The 18,017-nt window shown below is 45.4% G+C and overlaps 1 protein-coding gene across 8 annotated transcripts in view; it reads left to right on the top strand.

The window, feature by feature from the left end:
* Positions 1–948: 948 nt before the first annotated feature.
* The window catches only part of TAOK3 (TAO kinase 3), a 77,141-nt gene continuing 60,072 nt past the window's right edge, over positions 949–18,017 (top strand). Inside the window, exon 1 of one of the 8 annotated variants that reach the window (XM_041488737.1) lies at positions 949–2,259. The gene's annotated coding sequence lies outside the window, so the exon portion shown is untranslated. Of the gene's footprint in view, positions 2,260–13,569; positions 13,635–15,759; positions 15,864–18,017 lie in introns of those variants that run through there. The other 7 variants (XM_041488732.1, XM_041488739.1, XM_041488738.1 and 4 more) reach the window with 7 other exon arrangements.

Consider the following 18,017-nt stretch of genomic DNA (forward strand, 5'->3'; position numbering starts at 1 on the left):
GCTGCCCGGTGCCCATGGGTTTGTGCTCTCCCCACACTCACACCTGGCTTCAGCTCCTCAAATCACTTCCCAAAGCCATCCACTCGCTGAGCTAAAAATAGAAACGGGACTGCAGGACTCAAGAACTAACCAGAGCCCCCTCGGAGCTTTACAAACACTGGTATTTCCCCTTTCTCCCCCATTTCCTGTCTGTATCTGTTCCATCTGTCCACACACACTCGGCTCACCAGCTCCCCTGCCAGCGGGGTTTGTGCTGCTGGGGACACCAAACCAGTTCTAAGTGTGCCTGAACCGCAGCAGCCCTCCCAAGGATCATCTGCCCTGCCTCACTGCTGCCTCAGCACGTCCTGCTCGGAGCGGGTCTGCCCTCCCAGCGCAGCCCTTCACACATCGGGCAGGTGCAGGCACCGACGCGAGGGCACAGCAACCCCCTGAACAGGAGCCAGCGGGTAAAAAACTGCAAACTGCTGCTGATGCACAGCTTTTTTAGCTCATTCTGTGGTCAAAACTGGGATCTCAAAGCTGTTGCTCCCTCCGTGCTAATTCCCCCTGTTTAATAGGAGCCTGCTGGAGACACCCTCTGCTGTCATCTCTCAGGCATTCAGTGGGAACCCGAGGGAGGAGGCTCAGCTTTAAGGAATGCCATGTTTCCCCTACAAACGCAGAAACTTAACTGTCTCCGCCCCAAGGAGCTGTCAGGGAAAGTGTAAAGTTCCCTGTCGAGCTGTTGTTCTTGGCTCGTCCTTCCATCAGGGCTGTTCTTGTCACAACTCAGTCAGTGCTTCGTGCACACTCAGTTTGGGGAGAGATCTCTGCCTCCTGCTTGCTCAGCACCAGCTTTTCACACAGCTGCTGACAGATGAGTCGTGCTCACTCTGCTCTTCTTTCCACTTGTAAGAAAGAGGGGGAAAAATGGGTTATGGAACTCAGCTTATAAACAGGAAACTCATTGTGTGAAATTACCCAACTACATTGAGAAGAGCTGTATTGTACCTTGGCCTCTGAGGCACAGGACACACCAACACCCCTCACCTGGGACTCAGGGCTCTCAGGTTTCTGTACCTCTGTAGCTGTACAGCTCTCTGAGGATGGTTCTAGAAGCCCAAAAAGGGAACAGCTGTCAGGAGCAAGTTGGCAGAATGAGGCTGCATGAGGTACTGGCGGATAAAGCTCTGCTCCTTCAGTTTTATTTAGAAAGATGAAGTAATTAACCCCCCTGTCAAGTCTCTACAACTAAGAAGTGTTTAGGTTCAGAGGCTGTGGGGAGCCACCAAGTGTAGCAGAAACAGCACAAACTCACCTTACCCTGCCCCTGCTCTGAGCAATTCCTAAGCCAGAGCTCTCAACCCCTGCTACAACTCATTCTCCTTTGGGGCTTTGCTGCCAAATCACAGCTGCTCCTTTTGGGTACAGGACCTCTTCCTGCCACAGGACACAGGCTCCCTGTCAGGGCTCCCCCAACGCCTGCAGCACGGGACTGAAGACTCAGAGCTGCCTTTTTACTGGGCCCAAGCACTGTCCCCTCACACAGCAGCTGGATGGGGGCCCCAACATCTCCCATACCTGAGAGCACTACAGGCCCTGACAATGCACACAAACACACACTCTGAATTAATTATGGGCCCTGACACCCCTCCACACACACACCTGAGCCTGATATGGCCCCAACATCCCTTCCCCATAGTGAGACCACTGCAGTCCGCAACATCCCGCTCCCCTCGCCGGCACACACCTGAGGTTACCACAGCGCTCGGCCCCGCACCCCCTGAAACCATTATGGGTGCATAAGTCCCTCACACACACACCTGAACCTGCTGCGGGCCAACCACCCTCGCACACACCTGAGACCACTGTGGGCCCTAACACTCCTCACGCACACCTGAGTCCCGGCACGAACAGCCACAGCCACGGCTGCGGCAGCCCCTGCCAGCCCCACGCTGAGCCCCTGCTCTGGCCGTGCCCCTCAGGGCGCTCCCGCCATTGCCCTCCCTCAGACCCGCTCCCTCCGGGCACCGCGCAGGCGGCTCAATCGAGCGCCGATGGCACGGGCGGTGCGCTCGGTGAGGCGGCGCCGCTCAGCGGCCCGGCCTGAGCTGCCAGGCGGAGTAGCCGAGCGCCGAGCGGGGCCGGGCAGGAAGCGGCGGTGACGGGCACGGCCCGGCGGACACGCTCCGTCCCCCTCTCCTCCTCCTCCTCCTCCTCCTCGTTCTCCCCACCCGGGCCCCGCGGACGTGGCCCGCTGCCGCCGGCCGGCACCAGGTGAGGCACCGGCAGAGGGAGCGGCGCCGCTGACAGGCGGGTCCCGGCGGGGCGCGGAGGGCAGGGGGCAGCGCTGGGGCTGGCAGCGCGTTTGGGGCCGGTGAAGGCACTTATCCGCGTTTGGGGCCGGTGAAGGCACTTAGCCGCGTTTGGGGCCGGTGAAGGCATTTATCCGCGTTTGGGGCCGGTGAAGGCACTTAGCCGCGTTTGGGGCCGGTGAAGGCACTTAGCCGCGTCTGGGGCCGGTGAAGGCACTTTGCGGGGCTCGGCTGTCCCGGCTGTCTCAGGCACGGGCTGCTCGGGGCCGGGGCAGCTCCCGCGGGCTGTGGGGTCTGGGAGAGCCCGGCCGGGGCGGGACGGGGCAGCTGCCCCCACCTCGTGCCGGGGCGCCGGGAACAGCCGCTCCTCCCTTCCCCGCTTCCCCCGCTCCCTCGTGCCTTGCCCGTGTGCCGGGAGCTGTCCCCGGGAGCTCTCTGGAAGTCGGAGCTCCAGCGCAGCAGCCTGAGCGGGCGGGAACGCCCCGGGAGGAGCGGAGGGAGAGCGGGCGGCTGCCTTCACCTGGAGCCGGGCACGGCTCGGGAGAGCGGCGCTGCTCCGCTGGGATTAGCCGGGATCCGTCAGAGCCCGTGAATCCCGGCGAGGAGGGAGCTGCGTTTGTCTCAGCTTTGAGCGGAGTTGGAAGCAGTGACGTCGGTCTGGTGCGAGCAGATGTCTCTGTCCTTTTAATGACACAGAGAAATGGTTTGCTGTAGGTGCTGGATGCCATCGAGCAGCGCTCGTACTTGCGTGGGAAGGAGAAGGAAGGAGGACACGAGGCAAGTACTAAGCCTTCAGAATTTTGTTTTATAAACACATCTCCTCGTGTCTACTCACCCCCCTTCCCCAGGAACGTGAGTGGAATGAATTCCCTAATGCTACAACTATGGCAGTTCTAAACTTCAGTAGCCACTGAGTAGCCCTGGTAGATTCCTGGTTTTCCCTGGTCACTTCCTGAGCCTGGGCAGAAGTGAGCAGCTCTGTGCTGGGCTTGCTGTCCCCAGCTGGGCTGTTCTCCCCAGGGTGGGGAAGAAGCCCGTGGCACAGTGCTCTGGAAGCAGTATGGAATGCTGGGCTCACACACAGTCCAGCAGCACCTCCGTGTTTGTTTAAAAACAGCACAGCAGGCGGTGCTGATTCCGGCCCTGCTTGTGCCAGGAGGATTTGGAATCTCCCTGCCCACCTTTGTGGATAGTGATCCACATAAGAAGGTGGAAGCACTCAGGGCTCTGAATCCACGTGCGTGCAGTTCCACAGTACACAGGGTGATTTCAAGTTGCTGGGTACAGCAGTGCTGGCTGAGGTTTGTGGTGCTTATGTTGTTTGAGAATAAGTGGGCTCCAGTCTGTTCCCCAAGGTCTGCTGACATCTTTTAGCAAATGTTTAGAATGCTGCAGTGCTGGCAGTGATGCAGCTTATTTTGCCAGTGGTCATTACTTTGATGTATCCCATACCAGATCTGTGAGAGATCATGTGTTGGTGTTTCTATGTTGATGGACTGTTTGTGGAGAGAGAGAGAATACACCATGCTCGCCCTCTGTATGAGCTAAAAATTAGGTTATTTCTGGTAGGTAGCTATTTTTGTGTTCTCAGGGGCTAATATAACAATATAGGGCATGTTTTAAATGTAAATACCTGCCTGCAATCTCTCTTTTAACACAGCTTCATACAGATACCTGACAATTCTTTCATGCACCCACACTGAGGCTGCAAACTGTTCCTATCTACATAAATGTCTCATTTATCAAATCCAGATTTCTTATTTGCTGTCCAACTCATCATATAACTTCCTCTGGCATCTGATTTGAGGAAACCTTGAGCAGGGTTGTTTCCATCCACCCTTTTTTGTATGAGAGCTTTCAGATTGCAAACTAATTCTTGTTTGTGTGTGTGTGTATTACTTACAGTGATTCTCTCTAAGCACTTCCCTTTTACTTTGTTGCATCATTATCAGTTAAAAGGGATCTTAGCAAGTCAAAGCTTTTAAAGACGAGGTATTTCTACTTGTGTGCATTTTAAATGTGGCTCTTGCATCAGCAGGGTTTTACTGTTAGAATTGTTTTCCATAATGTGTTGCTGGATGGGGGAAACTTTTAGCAGGAATGAGCTCTCTTCCTTCTGAGTAACCTGCTGCCTTCTTCTAAAGGAAAAACCCTGTTTGAATGGAGCAGGGCTGGAGTTGCTGGGCTGCTGGGGAGCAGAGGAGGAGCAGGGGCAGGGCAGTGGTCAGTGAGTTTGGACCAGGAACACAGACTCGTTGTGTTCTCCTCTTACAGGTTTTTGTTCCAGGTTGTTCTGCAGCCTTGTGGGATGCTGCAACATCCAGGTTATGAGAAATGCCAGGGAAGGACGTGTTTGTGGAACATCTCACATTTTATTTGTTGCTTTTTTACAAAAAAAAAAAAAAAAAAAAAAAAAAAAGGGGTCTAAGGTTAATGGTTTTAAATAGGAAATACATCTTTTGTTTTAAGACAGAGCTCAGAGTCTTTTAACAGGACCCCTCTACACTTCAGTCACAGCATTTACACCAAACTGAGTTTGGATAAAAGTGCAGTTTTGGCATCAAAGGTGTTCAAAAAGTAGATTTCTATAAAGTTTTGTTTCAGCACGTGCTCAGCTTTATTAATTAATGGACATGCTTTCACACATCAGGGAAAAATTCAAAAAGTGAACCCGAAAGAGTATTTTGTTTTATGCTCACTATTTTCAAACTACTTCCTCATTTGGAGGCCATTGATTAAACCAGAAGGATCTGCTTGCCCTTGGCTGTGTAATAAACATGATGCAATTGCCTGGTGCCTGCTTGGTCATCAGTTCTTCCAGGGGCAGCTCAGTGAGTTTCCCTGACAGTCTTTTTATCACTCCCTGAAATCACTCTGGCAGCTTTGTTCTAATTTTCTGAGTGAAGTGTGTTTTAGAAAGTATTGATCTGGTAAATTTAGGGTTCCCTCTGGGTAAAAAGAAGAAAATCTCCCCTCTGATTTTTACATGTGCAGCACAGGTTGTGAATTTCGTTGTGATCGTGTAGTGGGCATCACTTAAAAGTCATCACTGGCACTGTGTGCCAGGAGCTCTCATCTGTGAGAGCCTCAGCTCCTCATTAACGAGGAGGAAAGCTGAAATAGAAATTAAAGTAAGTTAATTGGGCGTGGTCATCAGTCTCTTAAGCTACTGAAGGATGTTGGATATCCGAGTTATTAATGGTATTGTGGCAGCTTCTCAATTGTTATAAAGCCCCACTTCCAGCATTAAGGAGCAATGTTCCTAACATGACATGTTGCCCTTATTCTGTACAACTAAACCTTGGGAATTAACTTCTAAAATCCCACTGGAAATATGAAAAATATATATTTTTAAAGACCAGTAGGTTTTGCTCTAAGATTCAAGAAATCTGGAGTACTGCTAGTATTAATTTTAAAATTATTTAAAAATTTATTTAAATGAATTAAATACTAAAATTAGGTTGGCTTATAAGTTCTTATTCAGGATGGCAAAGTACACATTGGATTTGAGCAGGCTGGAAGATTTCTTGTTCATATACTCATGTTTGTGTCACATATTGTTAGTTTAATTTGTAAGGACAGGGAAATTTCAAATTTAATATAGGGAGCTTACAAAACAAGTTTGTCTGAGTTGCTAATGAACTAGGCACTTATGCCCTTGGACAGGTAATAGCTTGATGTTGATGTAATTACTTTTTTCCCCCACCCTGAATATTAGGTAAAACTGGACTCTGGTTGATGTAGAATTTAATGACACCAGTCATTCTGAGGGAGCCTGTGGTCACTCATGTCCCTCCTGTGGTCACTCGTGTCCCTCCTTGGCTACTAAAGGCTTTCAAATAGGGACATTCTCCCAGTTTGGTCTCCGTTTGTGCCTCTTCCTGCTGTCACTGTTAATTATGATGCTGGGTTACCTGAGAGCCCAAGAAGCCCTCAAAAGAAGGGCAAATGATGACCTTGGTGGGTTTGATTTGGGATGAGAAGGTTTTGTGCTGTAGGTGATGCTGGCTTTGGGAAGAGAGAGAAAAAGCTGTTTTTAGGAAATTGTCACTGTGAGAGTGGAGATGTTAACCCAAAATCCTGGATAAACTTCCAGCTGCATTCCCCTGGAGTTGAAAACACACACATGGGTTTGGATTTGTTACTTTTCTACAGAAAATACTTCCTGGGGAGTACCCCAGGATCCTGTGGTGCAGAACCTGGCACTGGGAGGAACGGATCTTGTAGCAGTGTATGCATTTCCACACATATCAAGCAGTTTAGGATGAAAGATGTTGGGACTACCAGATACCATCAACATTTTGTGAGCTGGATGTCATTATTAGATTGGAACTGATGAATGTCAAACGTTGTGGTAAGTCTGTTTTTAGAGAGATGCAGACTGTGCTTGCTTCCTACATTAAACCTCATTTTCTCCTAATTTTTATATGTGAGCTGTGATTCTGTTGCACAGAATCTGGCATAATATTGAGCAGATTTATTTAGTGTTGCCCTTGAACGTTGTGAGTGTTTAAGCCAGATTTACAGGAACACAGTCAGTGATGATTCATGTTGAGATGATGTTTTTCTCCCTTGTAATGGAACATATGGGACTACGTAGCATATGGTACCACTGAAAATTGTTAAATGTGGAGCACTGATTTATTACACAGCAAAAAGGGTTGGGGTTTTCAGTCTAACACTGAGCAGGAAGCTTGTAAACAGCTCTGGCTGTTGGTTGGTGTTGGATGCACTACTGTGTTGTGTGGTAATTTCAAAGGATTCCTTTAAATGGCAACAGAATGCTTCCAAAAGTTGTGTGTCTGCCCTTTTGCTATAGTACAGTCTTGCTCTGTGGGATGACAGCTTAAAAAACCTGAAAAAGAAATCGTTTCTCAGATGGGAAGCAGAGGTATTAAAATGTGTAAATATTTTCCTTTCAGTCTTACTATCCAAAACACCTTCTTTCTGTGTTTTGTTCGGGGATTTTTTGTCTTTATGTGACTTCTGGAGGTTGGATTTTTTTTTTTTTTAGTGAGGCAGGGAGAGGAAACAGACACACACCTTGGTCCTTGCAGTGCACAAGGGAAAGTGGACTAAAGTGCAGCTGCAGAGAACATAAATTCCAGTCACCTATTTCCTTGTGCTCTCCTGTTTTTCTTAACTGTTCGTCTTTGGATGATTGTAATCTCTCCAGAGTAGGCATTGCTTCTGCTCTGGCTCTGTAGGGTCTTGCTGCAGGGTAACTGAAGCTCCCAGGTGCTGTGGTCATGCAGGTAATTAGTGGCTGGTCACAAATCTTCATTGATTAAGCTTTTTCAGAAGTTATTTAAGGAAGAAACTTCATTTAAACATTAGAATGGTGCTTGTGTTTGTCTTTTTTTTCTAACTACTCGATTATTTGTACATCTTAAAGTACTGATTAAAACAGACTTTATGTTAAATTTACTTTTGTTAGGCCAAAAATACATAATTAAGAAGAATATATATTGTAAATTTTTGGGATAAAAGTCACATGAGCCTTTTTTCCTCCTTACTTGGTTGGTGACAATCTGCCGCTCAGTTCAGGGTTTCTTGTGTGTCTCTGCTTATTCTGCCTGGTTCAGGTAAAGTCTGAGTATGCTGTGTCCTTTAGAATGGCAACAGATATTTGACATCATTAAAAACTGCTGTTATTTAATAAAAGGAAGTTGTATCTACCCTTGAGGGAATTAACTAATGACCTCTTGTTAACCATCGCCTTCAGGATCTTAGATCCTCCCTTTGCTTGCCTCATCCTTAGTCATACATTGGAAGAGGAAAACAGGCTTTTTTTCCCTCCCTCCTTCCCTCCCAACTCTTGAGCAGTTTCTCAACTGGAGATGAACTGATGGTTGACCTAAACCCCCTGAGGAAACTGAAGTGGAACCGCACTTCCATTCCCCTCGTGGAACATCCTGCTGCTGTTAAAACACACACACAGCATCTCAATCAACTCTACTTCCCAGCCTTAGCCTGCACATTAAATATTTTTTTAAAAATTCATTTGAGCTAATGCTTTAATTTCTGGCATTTCTAATCTCAACACTGGCAGTGGTGTCAGTTTTAGCTCTTGAAAAGAGGGGAAAAACATTTCTTATCTGGAAAGTATGTGAGTGGCAGAGCAGATAAGATAATTGAGCCCTAAATGTGAGCTGGGATGGAAACAGGCTCTGTAGAGAGTCAGGTCTCATCTGCTGTGCCACAGTCCAGTGTGCTTTAATGCATAATAATCCAGGGAGTTTGGTCTTCCTGGGCAGGATGCAGGGAATTTTCTCTTTGCTGCTTTTTCATTAAGAGACACGAGCCTTTAGTTCCAGTGTGAGACATTCATGTTCTCAGAGTCAGGAGTTTTCTGTCATTTGGGAGGCAGACAGCCAAAAATAGGATTTTATGGCTCTCCTGCCTGTAACAAGTTAGCTGCTAAAGTGAGGAATAGAAATTAAAAAACCTTCCAACTTGTTGTTCCACTCAGGCAGCTTTTTCTCAAAACTCCTTCTGTGTTTTTTATATGTGCTTTCCTCTGTGGGGGATCCCCACAGAGGATGACAAGTTTTCCATTTCCAGCTCTTCCCTTGGACTGAGCTCCTGCTGTGGTTTAGAGGTTGTGTGTTCTGCACTTGGGCATGGCCCACATGGGTGGGAGGGAGCAGCCCAGGTACCTAAAACCAGAATAAATGAGTAACTACAGGAATTACTTTTTTGCTACACAAAGTCTTATTTTTCTTCTGTTTGCTTTAACTCTGCTTTTGTAGTTTTCCACTTGGTATCATAGGGTTGCCTTACTAGAAAGAACATTACTTCAAATACAGTTAGACTCTTACAGAATGAGACATAAGAGAGTTTTTGTGGCAAAAATCAGTATTTGGCTTAGTGTTTTGCTGCAGGAATTGTTAGACCTGCTGCAGGTATTGAAGCTGTAGTGCAGAAAAAGATCTGCTTTTTGTAGTGCCATATGGAAATGCCATAAATCAAAATATATCTCACTTAGGCATTCAAGACCTGCAGAAATGACACGTAAATGTGTGATAATACAGTCTGAGCAGCTTGAATGATTAACTTGTACAAGTGCTCCAGATTTTAGGTGTGTTGGGCACCTTTTCTACGTTGCAGGTTTCCAGTTCTTGTATTACAGGGAGATTTCTGCCAGTCTGACTTGGTGCCTTAAAGAAGGAGAAAGTTGCTGACTCTGGCTTGTTGTAAATTTGCTTTTTGCTGCCTACCTGAGTATTTTAAAACAAAGCTGTTTATATTTTTAGAGCACTCTTAAAATTTTTGATATGCTGAGCCCAAACCAGGGGTGGTCAGGACTGTGGTCTGTCTGATCTGTTGGACAGTCTGTGCTGGATGCAGGCTCTGGAGATATCCAGGGAGGCACAGGGATGGGATCCCAGTCCCAGTGCTGTGCAAGCTGGTGCTTGGAGCCCCAGGCTACCAGTGTAGCTCTGCTGCTGTTTAAGGTCAACTCCTTGCAAATATTTTAGCAAGGCTTATATTCAAATGCTATTTATAAGACCAGACTAATTTCTTTCCTCCTAATGATGGCCTTTTGGCTGATGACAGGGCTGGAATCCTGAAGATCTGGATTCTGTATGCCACTAGTCAGCTGTGTATCCACAGGGAAGTTGTTTGCCAGCTTTCTGCCTCACTTTTTATCTGTACTTAAATGAAAAAAAAAATAAAAGGCTGACTAATACCTGCCTCCCAGGCTGTGAGAGCACAGTTAGTAGGCTCATGCTGTAGGATCTTTGGAAAACACTGTAGGAATGTTCAAGGGGTTTATTATGGTTAAGGTCCTGCAATGAGAGAACTGGTTAAGCCTGGCTTATTGTTAGACCATTCATTAAGGAGCCCTAATAGCTGAAGCTCTGATAGGGGCTGTTCCTGGCTTCAGCTGCAATTACCCTGGCAGATGCAGGCTGCTGCAGCTGCAGAGGTCTGGAGCAGAGCTGCAGCATTGCAGGGGTGCTGGAGCCTGCCTGGAGCCCCTCGGTGCCGTTTCACAGCTGGCTTTGCATGCAGCTCATGCCGGAGCCTCAGTGGTTTGGGCACTTCAGCATGCTGATGGTGACTTATTGTGCCACTAGTGAGCCCTTAGCACCTTCATGCCAAAATACATGCTGTAAAATCAGCTGAGTTTTTCCTGTGTGGCCACCTAAGTCGGAATTTGCTTTGTAAATAGAACAAAATTGAAAAAAAAACCCTTTAAAAATGTATTAGGCAACAGAAATTTTAGTATTAAAAGGTGTAAACCAGCTATTAAAAACATCTTAGATCTGGTCATCTTCAAGCTTTGGAAAATCTGTAAAGCTTTTGTGTGAATGCTGACATTGTGGCTTTTAAAATTAATTTGATAGCATATTTAGAAAGTATTTCTTCTCTTCTGGCCACCATTATAATAACATAACTATGCAAGGAAAGGCAAAATCCCCATTTTTGGGAAAGCTAGATACTGGTGTTTATTTCCTAAACCAGGTAGTCATTAGCAATGGTAGCTTATTAAACTTTAATAACTTCCTTAAAATTCACACTCACTTGAAAGTCAAGATGCAGCCTTGACAGCTGGAGGTCCTAATCCAGACAGTTTTATTTATCTTTGCAGTTTCATCTCTTCATTATTGTATACAAAAGTTGTTTTGTGTGTCTTGGCAGATTGGAAATGTATTGACTGAAAAGAAAATAGAAACCTGGATTCCTATTGAAACACAGAGCTGGAGGGAGTAGGGATCAGGGGCTGGGAGCAGGAAATGGATTGGTGGTGAATTAAAATTGTGAATTTAAAATCATGAGTCTGCAAATTAATATTAATTTTAGTGCTGAATCAAAACCAGCTGTTATTCCACCTCTCCTTTCTCCCACTGAGCTGGGTTGGCACAAATCTTTGTGCTACCAGGCGTGGTTCAGATCAGCAAACTGGTCCAGCTGTGGAATAACCAGGGCTGGCAAAGCCAGAGATCTGGAGATAGGAACAGACAGAGGATGAGGATGGATGCTATAAACTTCTCCTGCTGAATTACACTGTGAATATTTTTCTAAAAAAAAAGAAATTAAAACCCCTCCAATGCCACTGTTGGATTTCAGTGAATGAGTAAATTAGTGAGTTTCACTTTCTGTTTCTTGGGCACGGGTTGGTTCCAGCAGCATTTGGGTTGTCCTGGGGAAGACTCAAATCATTGTTAGCACTCCCTCCATTCACTGGGTTTTATTATTTGAAGTGCTTTTTTTAGGAATCCAAATTTTGATGCTTTATATTACTTGCACCTGCTTTTTTTTTTTTGAGGTTTTGTATTCAGATTTAACTGAGGAAAGGCTTTTCTGAAAGGCTGACACAATTTGCTGTATATTCATTGCTCAGTGTTTTATAATTTACATGGACAAGTATCCCTGCCTTTAAAAGTGGGGGAAAATCCCCAGCAGCATGTTTGAATTGAGGCATATTGACTAGATGATGATACAGGTATTCCCAAATATGAAGTTGTATTTCATATTTCAGGTATACAGTGGCTTTTTAAAATGTTAGGCCGTGGCCCCATGTGACAGGAAGGTGAAAAGTGAAGGTGAAGAGTTACTTCATAATATTAAATCAAATTTATTGTTTAATTGTGAGAATTTTACTATATAACCAAGATCCTAGAGGTAGAAAAGGAAGCACCAATTTATATTCATTGTTTACAAATAGACTGTTTCATTAATACAAATGAGGCGAGTTTGTTTGTTTTTTCTTCAGGAAAATCATTCTTTTGGATAAACAGTGCAGCACAAGAGAAGCCTTTCTGAGCACTGCTAAGCCCACCTGGCTTCCAAAGCCATCCAGGAATTTGTGGTGGGTGTTTGAAGAATAAAATATCTCAGTTTAAAGAGCATTTGGCTGCTGGTGCAGGGCCTCTGCATCCAGAGAGCGTTTGCAGCTGTGGGTGAGAGCCTCGAGGGCGTGGAGAGAGGAAGTCAGAAAACTTTCATATTTGTGATCTCTGTCTCTGAACAAAGAGAGATCGGTGTCATCATTCATAAATTAGGAACTCGGGCACAGCAGAGCTGAAAGGCTGTGAGGGGCAGGATGAAACCCCCTGTGTGCCCTGTGCCTCTGTATTCCAGCAGCTTGGAAGTTGTGGCAAAGATGGGATTGTGGAGGGGAAGAGTTCCCACTACCCTGGCAGGAGGAACTGCTGTCACAGAGCCACAGGGTTTGCTCTGCTCTTTGTGCCAGGGGGATGTGGGGCACAATCTGAGCAGGGACTGAGGAAACCTGGCACAGCTCGTTGTCTTCATGAGTGAAGGGATGGCTGTGCTGGGCTCTGCTGCTGGAGCAGGTTGGTTGTTAAAAAGCAGGGGATTTAACAACAAAGAGCAAAATCTGGTGGTAGGAGGTGGCCAGGGAGCTGTGTGTGTGTGTGCAGTGGGGAAGGTTTTGGTTCCTGTTTGGGGATGTCCCCACCCTGCCCAGGCTGCTGTGCCCAGCAGGTATTGTTCCCTCTGGAGCAGGATGAGATCAGCTCCACCCCCTGGAGCCTTCTCCTGGGCTGTGTGGGGGTTTGTTGGTCTTTTGGTGTCAGAACAAAAATTATTATCGTTAAAATTTTGATTCCATAAACTGTCACGTGATGTGTTCTGTCTTCTCAGGGGAAAATCTGCATGTGGTGTACAGGGGTTTTCTTGTTCAGGAATTTGTGTGCTGCCTTTTTTTTAGGTCAGGTCAGGGGAGAACACTTTGCCTTTTTATTGGGAGCTTGCAAAGATTTTGGAGGATCTTTGCTGCTGTTGTAGGTTACTCTGATGTCTTGGACCAGCTTTGAGTGGGACATCTGCACAACTGAGTTTTAGTTTTACATTATCCTACATCTCCTTTTTTCCCTCTCCTTCCCCCACTATTGCTGTCATTCTTTGTGTTCTATGTACCAAAAGTAAGGATGAAACACACCCTAAAATGTCCTCCTTAAGAGGTTGCATGTTCAGGCGTTTGATCCCTGAATTGGCATGGCATTGAGGTAAATGAATGTGCTGATATTCTACAATGAGATTGGGGAAAAAAATGAGTTAATGAGACATGTGGGTGGAGGGAGCAAGCCTCAAATGAAAATTGCTTTTCTGTTTTACGGAAAGTCAAAATATTTTGGAATTAAAAGCAAAACTGAAGCTGAGTAAATTGACTTTTTTTTCTTTTTTTTTAACCACTTGTACTTAAGTCTTATTTTATGTAATTACTGGGGCGTGACTCGAAGTTCTGGGCAGGACTTTGTGGCTTGTTAACATCGGGTTGAGCCTCTGATGTTGCAATGAAGAAGGAAGTGAGCGTGTGTCTGCTTGGGGAGGGGGACTGCAAAGCACTTCTGCCTGCATAAGGTGGGAATTGCAGCTGCCTGGGTATTTTTAGCTTCAGAATACCTCATTTTGAATGTGAATTTTGGTTTTTTCTTGTCAATCTGTGTTTGGTAAATTAAGCTCTCAGTTACTGCTTTAAAGAGGTTTTTTTCATACCAAAATGTACTAAACCCAATTTTATTAATGAAAGATTAAGTTCTTTTTTTAAGCCTCCAGAGCTGCAGCACTGGCTGTGATACATTTCCCAAATGTCTCTTGTCCTCTCTTAGTTTTTGCAGTTGTGCATCCATGGGTAAGAATAAAGTCATACTAGGCATTGCAGGGAGAGGTGAGGCTTTATAGATCAGCCTCTGTTACTCCAGCCTAATTAAAGGGAAAAAAAAGGAAAAATAGTGGATCTGATTTTGTTCTCTCCTTGTAAAAACATAGAGCAATAAGGACTTTTTCCTGGGTTGGAGGGAGAGGCCGAAGATAAACTCAGTTTCCATCAGTGTTTTCCAGTCATTTGCTGTAACAGAAGTGATTCACTTCTGTTCAGTTGTTCATCCTGGCCTGAGGTGAGACATATAGAATGTTTCTATTTTAAGCCCTTCAGCATAATGGATGAATAAACTCACCCTTCTCATAGTTTTTGCCACAGTGGGTGAGTTTTCCTTCCTGGCATCTCTGTTTTGCTGCACTGGCCTGAAATGCTCGCCCTCTGAAAGCTCTTGGTGTGCTGTCAACACCGGTGGAAGAAAATGTTCTGACCATTTTGCTTCAGGGTTGCTGATCTTAAACTGCACTGTTAAAAATAACAAGTTTTCGGAAGGCACACAGTGATGTTTTCCTGGCTTCCTGCCTCTTCCCCCCCATATTGATGTGATTAAATGCCACCAAAACTCAGCAATCCGTAGGTCAAGTGCATAGCCATGTGCATTTGCTGCAGCATTAATAGTGATTATTCCAGCTTTCTCAAAGAAAATTAAGGATGTTTTCATAAATGGAAGTCTTCTGCTTGCCACAGTAAGTACTACACAAGCAGTTCATGTACAAGGGCATAGAGTTTTGAGATTATTTTCATACTGCTTTAAGCTGCCTCATGCTGACTCAGTTTGGCTGTAAAAGGGTGAAGTCTTGTGATCTAGAGCAAGTTTTTTTTTCTGAAGGGAGAGCAGGTGTATGCTGGAGTTTAGCTTTCTCTATGACCAAAACATTTTTATGTTGATCTTGAAGGATCTGCTTTCCCCAAGCACCATTTCACTCGCTGAGCTTTGGGATCAGTCTGTCTTTGCCAGTGTTAGGGTGGCCCTTTCACATTTTCTGTTTGAGAAGCTGCAGCGAAGTCTGAGTGTGTTATCTGACACCAGGCAGACCTGATGGTGAATGCTTTCAATTATGGGTTCAATAAATCCACGCTGGAAGGAAGGACAGGGCAAAAAGGCATTTCCAGGCTGATGGTGGCAGGAGTACCTTTAACCTTCTGAATTCCTTGTAGCTTTTCCAGGATCTTTCTACAGTGATCTGGGCATGTCCCACTGTTCTCAGAAGCAGCTTTAAAAGGTTATCCTCCCTCCTAAATTAGATGCCAAATGATGCATTTACTGAATTGAATCAAGAAACCTCTGGTGGCTCAAATGGAAATCTTGAGCCCATGTGTAAGGCTGCCAAATTTATCTGCTGAGGAACTCAGAGAATTTATCTCTGTGGAACTCAGAGCAGGTAGTTAAAGAGCTCTGCTGCCTGTGTTGGGACTGACTTAAACCCAGATCCCAAACCATACCAGAACACAAATCAGATTTTGATGTGAAATTTATTTGAAAAGCTTTTGCTGGCTTGTATTTAACTTTAATGATTATATTTTTTAATTGGCTGTCAAAAACTTGGTTCAAATGAATACAGTGCACTTCTCTTTATGTGCTGGTCATCTTGTTCCTTGTCCTTAAAGTGCTTGGGCTCTGTGTGTCCCTGTTTGGGAAGATAGTGCAGCCTTTTGAAGGACACATTTTCTGTGCAGCCTTTAAAATCTCTCTGGTTTGTTGAGTGCTTGCCTTGGGTTACCCTTTGAGATTTACAGGGCGGTTTGTGTTTGTTTTGACTGTTAGTTTATCTCACTTTCTCAGTAAGTCCAGTCTCTTCTGGCCATGAGTGATAGGAGGGGAGGATGGGGAAGTTCTGGGAGCCTGTGTTTGGAATGCTGCGCTTCAGGTGCACGCTTGGATCCTTCTCCTTAGCCTTTGTGTTGATTTTGTGATTGAAAGAGCTGTAAAGGTACTGTGATGATGGAAATGAATTAAATGGTTAAATGTCTCAGTCATTCAGATGTGAAATGTCCTTTCTGCTTGTACTTCCCTTGTGTTCCTCTGTATTGGCTAATCTCTGGTGACAAAACACTCCTTGTCCTGCCCTTGCACAGCAAAGGGGCTTCCTCAGCTCATGTGTTAATTTTTAAGCTTGATATTGACATTTCTCTTCCAGGTTTGGAAGCTGTTTTACACTGCAGACGCAGAAGTCAGTGTCATATTTATGGTGTAGTGGTTGGTTCATATCCCCATGGCAGGCTGGGGGCTGTTTGCCTGTGTGTTATTCTGCATACGCTCTGGGAATTGTTCCTTCCTGAGTAACACTCACACAGCAGTCATGGACATGAAATGGATTTTAAAACACAATATAAAAATGGCAGTGCTCACATTCAGCTCTTCACCAGAGCTATGAATGATGCAGTGCTGAGAGCTGGTGGTCTGTACACTGAAGGATTTGTGCAGATGTATTTCTGGGTGGGTTGCTGTTTTTTTAAAAAGCATTTTGAGGCTATACATGTTCTGTGTGTGTGTAGTGGAGCAGCTGAATCATCCTCTGTGGAAAAGAGCATTTTAAATCTACGTATGCATCTAGTGCCAGCACAGGTGAAATCTTTGGGTTCTCCTTTTATCCAGGCTGAGTGCTGAGGTGCAATGTAGGATTCCTGTGAGTTAATTCAGGCTGTGCTGAGAACTGAGCTGCTTCTGCATCCCATCAGGGCCCCTCAGGGATGCTGTGCTTCGTGGGCACTGGCAGCTGAAACTCAAATTGGGGCAGCCAGGTCAGTGCATGGATTCTGCAGATGTTCCTGAGGTGGAGCTTCTGGCCATGACTGACCTCATGTGCCCAGCAGCCCCGAGTGCTGGGAGACACTGCTGGATCTTAAACCTTGGTTTGGAAAATCAGTTCCTATAGTTCCTGGGAGCAGCAGTGCTGTGCTTGTCTCCATCAAACAGTTAAGCTACTTAGAAGCCACAGTTTTAATCTTTATGGAGAAGGAAATGGGAGTGTTGCAAGCACACCTTATATAATGCACATAATTACTGACATTACCCACACTTCTCCTACTGATACCAGCTCCTGGACATGCAGCTGGCACTTCCCCAGAGAGGTGACACATGACAAATGTGTTCTGGCCATTTTGCTGAGCAGGTTTCCTGTAACAGCTGCCCATGAGCTGCTCTTCAGACTCCCAGAGACCTCTGACAAATCTGCTTTGGTTTGTGTTTCAGTGGTGCTTCCTGTAGCAAAACTTAAAATGCATAAGGGCAAATGGAGGCCATTGTATGCACAGGCCTGTCTGTGCTCTTTCCTGTTGCTTCAGGGAATTTGGATTTGTGTTTTTGGGAAAGCAGGAGGGACCTGGGAATTGGGTAGACTTGTGAACATAGAAGTTTTGGTTATAATATTCAGATTTTGTGACCTCATCTCCCCTTTGTAGCACTGATTGCAGCTATAAACAAGACACTATATTAATATGATTGGGTTGACATCTGTGGATTGTGCTTTGGTATTGAATGAGTGCTGCTGTGCAGCTGAAGGCCATTTGATGTCTGAAAAGGAAGAAATTCTGATGAAATTGATACTCTCCTCCAGAGCTAAAACCAGCTATGGATCCCTGCAGCCTGGTCTGTGCCTTACTTTACTGCTGCCAGCTGCAGTGATCTGATACTTCAGAACAAACCCTTAATTTAGTGTGAATATTTGCAAAGAATTCCAGATTTACTTTACATCAGGTGTTTTCTGAAAAGCCCCTGACCAGAAGTCTTCTAAAGAAAATTTAATGTCTGGGGAGAAAAAAAATAATTTTAGGTGACATCTGATGCTGGCAAGGGGGTTCTGTGAGTGCTGGGGAAAGCTCTGTGTGTTAGTAGTTCTTTGTCTTTGTTGACATACTACTGCTAATTTATTATAGTAACATGGCAGACTATTGAAATGGGGTGCCACATTTAGCTAAGCTAGGTGGAAATATATATTTAAGTTCATGCTTGGATAACTTCATTGTCAGTATAAATATTGCAGATAAGTGGGTAGTGTCACAATTGACTGAAAGTTTTGCCTTAAGAGAGCTGAAGGCTGGTCTGAGGTTGCAGAGGGAGCCTGCATGAGTCTGGGGACTCAGTA

Source organism: Pyrgilauda ruficollis, unplaced genomic scaffold (assembly GCF_017590135.1).
Source record: "Pyrgilauda ruficollis isolate IOZ18807 unplaced genomic scaffold, ASM1759013v1 scaffold9, whole genome shotgun sequence".
Taxonomy (NCBI): Eukaryota; Metazoa; Chordata; class Aves; order Passeriformes; family Passeridae; genus Pyrgilauda; species Pyrgilauda ruficollis.